General features: G+C 34.4%; 1 pseudogene; it reads left to right on the forward strand.

Annotated features, from left to right (window-relative positions):
• Positions 1–3,884: 3,884 nt before the first annotated feature.
• On the forward strand, positions 3,885–6,306 carry LOC148610459 (uncharacterized; annotated as a pseudogene).
• The last annotated feature ends 1,554 nt before the right edge of the window (positions 6,307–7,860 follow it).

Below are 7,860 nucleotides of genomic sequence, written 5' to 3' on the forward strand. Positions count from 1 at the left end.
ATTTATGCAAATTTTCGCGGGAGTCGAAATTCCCATGTTTTTAGAATTAACAAAATATAGTCTGACTACGAAAATCGCCACAAGTCATCAACAGTCCGAGGTGTATCAATTTTGATGATATTGAATGTAAATAACAAATAAGTTATTTTTAGTATAATAGAATAAACACTCTAGGGTGACTGAATAGACTACCCATGTCGTTCAGCATTTTTCTAATCGGCGTTGTGGCGTCTATTTTGCCTTTTACGGATTGATTTGAAGTTTACACCGGATAGAAAAGTTCCGGGGTCACACGTCATCATGAAATATTTGTCCACATCACGTAAAGAAAAAAACCACATCACGTAAAGAAGAAATCACTGCACGTAAAGAAAAGAAAATGCACATAAAGTATTTAGAGATCGACATAACGTAAAGATGAAACGACCTCACGTTATAAGAAAACCACTGCTCGTAAAGATAAATCCACATAACGTAAATATATGTTGACATAACGTAATAATAAAACGACATATCGTAAAGACAAAATTACAGAACGTAAAGACGAAATGACAGAACGTAAAGACAAAACGACATAATGTAAAGATGTTCCTACATAACATAAATACAAAATGACCACATGTAATTATAAAACCACAGCAAGTAATATAAAGTTGACAACACGTAAACAAATGTGTATCTCATCAGACAGTTTAGGCGTTCCATAATTTTACACGACGTTATCCGATTGTCAAACGACATATGATTAATTTCGAAAGGCATGTCTGAAGCGGTTAAGAAAGGAAACGAACGTCTGCCGCTTCGTGAAATTCGTACATCATTACGGTGTATCCATCTGCACGATGAAAATTGGTTTGTTCAACGTGTATTAGTTTCCCTTTCCTCTTTCGTCTACCCTGGACTTGACTTTTTATGAGGAATTCGGCGGGTATTTCTAGAAAATCAGAGGACGCTTACCCTACCGGTGCACATTGTCCCTGCTCCCAGTTTAGTGTTCGAGTTGCTCATTTCCATTTTTTAATGTTATTTTATGTTCCTTGTTGAGTGTCTGTTTTCCATGTCTGGTCTTTGTCCCGGGGTTACATTCTTTTGATTTCCGCTAGAATCTTGGTTCTCTTGATGACTCTTTCATGAAAACCCGAAAATTTCACTAGTAAATATATGTTTAAAAAAGGAGGAATAATTACAAAAGGAATACACACAATGGAAAATTAAAAGTATTATGTGTCCTAAATGTACCACCGTACAAAATAGATGCACACAGTGTTTCTGAAAGCAGGTTTAATTTTCAGCTCTGGGACAAGGGTATCAATGATAAATGTTCCATTTTTCGGTTGTGTCAGAAAATGTTTTCTTCAGCTAGACATTATTTTACCTCGCTTTTTGCTGAAAACAATTTCTTAAGATTTGAGTATCAGACTCCACGTTTCACTGATGCAACATGTATCGTGTATTGGATTTATAGCGAGTCTTTTTAAGATGTGGGGGAGAGAGAAATCAAGGGAACGAAGGTTATAGCGGTAATCAAAAGAATGTAATCCAGGGACAAAGACCAGACATGGAAAACAGATATTACTGATCACGTTTGTGGCTTACTTGGACTTACTAGTACTATTCTAGTTCATCTAATGGGGACATACGTCGACTGCATTTTTCCCTCTTTTTAAGTCGCTGATATTGTTAGGACTTCTTGTATCGAAAGTCCAGAACTTTACATTCGCTTATGATTTGCATATTTATATATTACTTTTCCACAATATCTGAAGTAGGGTTGGGGCACTAGGCCAAACAAAAAATCAACTGCTTACTACATGTGTAATTGGTGCCGTGTTTACCGTCATAGCTTCACAGTTTTAGCTTCATACGAAATCAAAATATACCTGTTAAATATTACACACATGTGTTCTACTTGTGTTTTTGCGTGTATGAGATTGGGAAGTTTTAGTTAAAAGATGAAAATGATCGGTTAGCATTGAACATTGAACATTTCACTGTTTCCGATTCGGACAAAGGGCTCGTTACAATTTAATATATATATATATATATATATCCCTGGTCATTTCTTTCCATGGCTTATCAGTTTTATTTTTGGCTGCCTTTTTTCACGTTTGAAAGTGTTAATTGATTATTTAATATTTATTCAACGAGAGGGAGTTTCTAATGCTTATCTCGTCCGGCGACTTCGCCGCGAGACGAGCTCTTGCGAGTTGAAAAAATATTAAATAATCTGTTTATCGCTGTTTTGCAGAAGTGTAAGATTTTAGTTATGATATATTTATTATTCCAGTCAGAAGATTAGAAAAAAAGTTGTGCCAAAAAGATGTTTACACTCTGAAAGAGAATTTGCAAAAAAAATCTTGTTTCTTCAATTGTTAGTTGTATATTATTTCATTGTGGTATCGCTATGATTAATTCCATTTTCATATTTTGGTGCTTTTGTGAGGGTCAAACGGTAGACCAAGCACGGACATTGGTATATTATAGTGTGGTATTGCTATGACTAATTCCATTTTCATATTTTGGTGCTTTTGTGAGGGTCAAACGGTAGACCAAGCACGGACATTGGTATATTATAGTGTGGTATCGCTATGACTAATTCCATTTGCATATTTTGGTGCCTTTGTGAGGGTCAAACGGTAGGCTAAGCACGGAAATTGAACAACGGTGAAATGCAAGAAAATGTGAAATTCTCAAATTAAGACACTAATGATTGGGTTAACGTAACGCCAGTTAACTTTAGACCGCTCCGTTGGAAAGTAAAATCCAATATACACTGCGCTGTCCTACTTTCATGCTTCAAATACATGTAGTATGAACCGGGTAAGAAATTACAGGCTGTATCTATAGGAATAAGTGATGCGGTATGAGTGCAGTTGAAATTTTTTTTCAAGAAGCGTCAATCTTTATGGCTAACGGTGAGCTTTTTCGTACATTTGTATAGACGTCGCGCACAAAGTTGACTCCACCAACGTAACGTTTTCAAATCACGTTTTTCCTTTTTCTAATTGACCGTCAAACGTTACCTCATTTGCAAGCATTTTTTCCTGTTCACTACCTGAATCCATATTTATATTTTATGATTACCTGTGTTTGTTATTAAGAGCAGGCTTTCTGATGTTTTGTCTTAGTGATTTGTTATACCATAAATTTCGAAATATGACCTAATGTCTGTGTACAATTCAACATCAGTTGCGGGGTGATTTTACAATATTTGATTGTTTTGAAAATATTTCTTTTTCGAACGGCCTTACTTGGAGCATGATCATGAATCAAATTCATCATAGTAACAATCAAATATCTGCCTTAATTTTACTTTCCGTTTAAATAAACACAACCATGAACAAAATTAAACTTTATTAACCGTTATTAAAATTTTAGTCGACATCTTATTTGTCAAGGCAGCACAGTATATTTCTATGGAGGGAATCGTCAATAGAAACTGCTCCGTCATCACCCAGTTCTAGTTCCAAACATATATACACTACAGAAAGCGCGGGAACAATAGCAGGAATACGTTTTATCAGTTTTTGTTCTAGTGGACTACAGAGATGCCAACCATTACGATTTTGCCGTAATTGTTACGATTTTTACATTAACATTACGCTATTACGGTTGGTAAAATATAATTACGGATTTCCGCCGTTTCCGGTCTGCTGTTAAAATTTTCGGATTTTTTGTCGTTTCCGATCCGGTACGGTACGAGCCGTGTGCTACATAACAAATCATTGAGACGCTTTGTATTTTGTTTCAAATCGGCTTCGTGTAAAGCGTTTATACGACTTAATAGTAAATACTGGTTCCTGGTATTTGTACTGACACTGTTAGCAAACTTTTTGTCAAAGAAACGTGAAGTGAATGATACTTTTCATTTTGACTAAATAATAATGTCAGGAGCACCTCCAGCGGCGATAAAGCCGAAAATCGGACAAAAGTATCGAGATGAATATTCAAATGAATTTCCATGTTTGTCTAAGTCTTCTAAAGAGAACTACGCACATTGCAAGTTTTGTAAACAGGACTTTTCGATTTTACACGGCGGCAGAGATGACTGTCGGCGACATATTAAAAGTAAAAAAACACATTGAAAATTCCAAACTGCGTACAGACAATCAAAAGGTTTCATCATTTTTTGAAAAGAAAGAATCCCCAATTGAGTTACAGGTTACAAATGCTGAAGTTTTACTTACAAACTTTCTCATTGAGCACAACATCCCAATGGCAGTAAGTGACCATGCTGGCCCTCTTTTCAAAAAAATGTTTCCAGACTCAGAGATAGCTAAAAGGTACTCGTGTGTCCGTACAAAGACAACTGTTGTCATAGACAATCTTTCAAAAGACATTACAGGTTAAAGATACGCCTTACTCTTGTGCAACAGATGGAGGCAATGATATACATTTCCAGCTTTATCCCCTTGTAGTACGGTATTTTGAGAAAGACATTGATCAAATTGTAACTGCACTTTTATCAATTCCTAATTGTTCAGGAAGTTGTCCTGGGGAAAATATTTTTAATTTAATGAACCGTGAGTGGATTAAAAATGACATCCCTTGGAAAAATTGTTTTTCATTTGCATGTGATAATGCATCTGTAATGACTGGGAAAAACAAAGGCATGGCAAAATTTATTGCTGATCAGCATAAGTGATTGTCCTTGTCATCTTGTCCATATTGCTACACAAAAGGCAGCAGCTAAATTACCAGTTTCAATAGCAGATATCCTAATTGACATTTATTATTACCTAGATAAAAGCTCCAAACGCAACATTGCTTTGAAAAACTGTCAGCTAATGTGTGAAATCAAAAATCAACAAGATTTAAAACGTAGAAACAAGGTGGTTGTCAGTGGGGAAATGTTTAGAGAGACTTCTTGAACAATGGGAAGCATTGAAATTATTTTTCAATGATGAATTTTAAGTAGAAAAGGACAAAATTGAAAAACAGAAGAACAAAAATAAAAAACAGTCCATGCAGTCTGATAAACCTAACCCATCCACAAAATCTTGTCAAGTTCCCAGAGAAAAATCTGATTCAAATTCAAAACAAAAGACAATCAAAATCTGTGCCTGAAGGTTCAAGAAAGTCAAGTGACAGTTCAAAACATAGTGGCAGTAAAACAGCAACTTTTATGAAAGAACAAGCGTCTAAAGATGTAACTCAAAAACCCAAAGAGAAAGTGTTGCCTTCAAGAGTTGAGAGAGTACATACTTTTTTGAATAGCAAACTAACAATCTTATACTGTTTATTTCTGAAAAATTCAATCTATTTATTTGACAAATTTAACACCTTGCTTCAAAGTGATAAGCCACTGATACATGTTCTTAGGAGTGAAATGTTGAGTCTTTTGACAGATTTATATACAAGATTTGTGAAACCTGAATCAATTACTAAAGAAAAAGACCCCCTAAAAGTAAAGTATTCTGAGAGGAAGCATCAGAAAAAAAGGGAAGACACAGTTATAGGCTCTGATGCTAGAGATTATTTGAAACAGATTAAACTTTCTTATGACGAGGAGACATCATTTTTTTCTTCAGTGAGAGAATTTTTTATAGCAGCATGTAACTATTTGATAAAAAAACCTTCCTTATACTGATACTCTACTGAAAAATGCTGAAGTTGCAAATATTCATTTAAGAACATCACAAAAATTTTCAGTTGTTGAATATTTTATGAATAGATTTCCTGTTCTTAGTGAAAAATTTGACAAAGATCAAGTTGAAATCCAATTCAGTCATTACCAAATTGAAAAACTTTCAGATGAGATACTGACTGAAGAGAGGATTGATAAGTCCTGGGTATTAATTTCACAAATAAAAGGTCCTGATGGAAATCCCAAATATAATGAACTTTCAAGTGTTATGCTTTCAATTTTAGTAATTCCTCACAGTAATGCAGATAGTGAGAGAATATTCAGTCTAGTTAACAAAAACAAAACAGATTCTAGACCAAATCTGTCATCTTCAACACTTTCTTCTCTGATGGTCATGAAGTCCTACAGGGTATCAGTAGACACAAAGTGTCATGAACAATCCTACACAGCAAAACAATTAAAAAGTGCAAAGTCTGCAACCTATTGTTCACTACAGAATTAACAATTTAACTGTTACTTTGAGTTCTTATTTGACAGGGAGTCATTGACAAAAACTAAATTGTATATATTTTATTGAACTGATAGTAATTAAATGAAAAGAAATGTTGGTTTTTGTTTAACATAATTTATGCTCATTATGCCTTGCTGATATACAGTAATTTGTCACAGAATCATAACTTGTTTTCTTGGTTTATATCACTTAAAAACAATGAGTACCAATGGGGCATTTCAGACATCAAAGATCAATTTTAAACAAAGACAAAACCAGGATACACTTTTTTTTAAATATTATCACAAAACACATCCATTGAAATCTCTGCTGACATTAGGCGCTCCCACATGAAAGGGAAATCTTAATCTGGATATTTATATAGTAAGTATAATTAAGTCTAAATGTATCTAGTTATTATTGTGTTCCATATTTTTGGTTTGTAGGTTACATTTTGTCGGTCAATATTATTCATTTCTGAAAAGTCTCTGAAATTACTGAAAAAAAATGTGTCTTTTTACTTAGACTGCTTACATAGGGTTGGCATCTCTGAGTGGATTTTCGTTCACCATGCCGAAATAATATCCGTGTATTATTTATATTTCGGGAGGATAGGTTATCCCCCATTTGTCGGTTGGTTCTTTTCTTAGAATTTGTTTGTTTGCTTTAACAAGGTTATAAGGAGCATTAACATCGTCTGCTTTAACGGCAATTAATGTTCCATTCGACACAAGTTCGTAAAGGTGTTCAATGTCATCAGCAACATCCACTTCTTCTGATTCCTGGTCAGCAATTTCTTTAGTCATTTTGAAGATAAAAAAGTTGCCAATTTGGTCAACATTCAAACAATCGTCATAATCTGTATTTAAACATTTTTCACACGTATAGCAGGACAACTTTCTAATTTTTACTGTTTCTAATTCCGTAGAAAATACCTGGTGAATTTTTCTGTTCTCTTTTGCGGGTTTGAAATATCGATCACGGTTTCTATTGATCGAGTCGATATAACGGAAAGTCCTTCGGCGGAGGGGGGAGGTACTTCGTTGAAAATTATTTAGTTAGGCCTATACATGTATATAGCTTGGGTAGTGGGGTAGCGAATCCTTTTTTTACGGATTTCTTACCAATTTTGTTGAATGGTTAGCTTCGATATGATTTATTTTAACAGAAATTTGTCATGGGGGCTCTTTTCTGGTATAGTGACTTAATCTTGTCTGAACAAATCATCTATGGGCGCGTATGTATGGTATCATGAACTCACTAAAGTTCATTATTTTTTTTTACTGTATAGTTTTGTCCTATTTCGGGCCTACCTTGCTTTTTCCATTCTCTTAGAAAATGCAGCATTATCTTCACAATTATGAGAGGATTCTGATATTTTGGAACGCCTCATATAAAGTTTCATATAGTCTTTTGTCTTCCTTTTGTCTTTTTCTTTCGTTATATTCTCTTTGTCTTTTTGCCCCTGCGTTGTCCTTGTATACTCTTGAATTCTCTTTTGCAATTGGTTTATTTTTTATGGTAGGAGTTTCTTTTTTGTTGTCTTCTTTTCTGCAAGTTTAATTCTTTGTTCAGCCGAATTCTTTCCGCTGATGATAACTTCCTGCTTGTCTCTTGAAAATTTAATTTGTGAATTGCGACGTAAATTCCATACATGAAGTCGGTTTTTTCCCCAGAAAACGAACGCGTAACAAGACTTTGAACATTTATTTTATCACATATATTTTAACTTAAATCTACATGAAATAGCGCAAATTACAGTTGAAGTCAACTTTGTGCGCGA

The sequence above is a fragment of the Perna viridis genome, chromosome 8, assembly GCF_037379345.1.
Source record: "Perna viridis isolate PV_CMFRI_1.1 ecotype Kerala chromosome 8, ASM3737934v1, whole genome shotgun sequence".
NCBI lineage: Eukaryota > Metazoa > Mollusca > Bivalvia > Mytilida > Mytilidae > Perna > Perna viridis.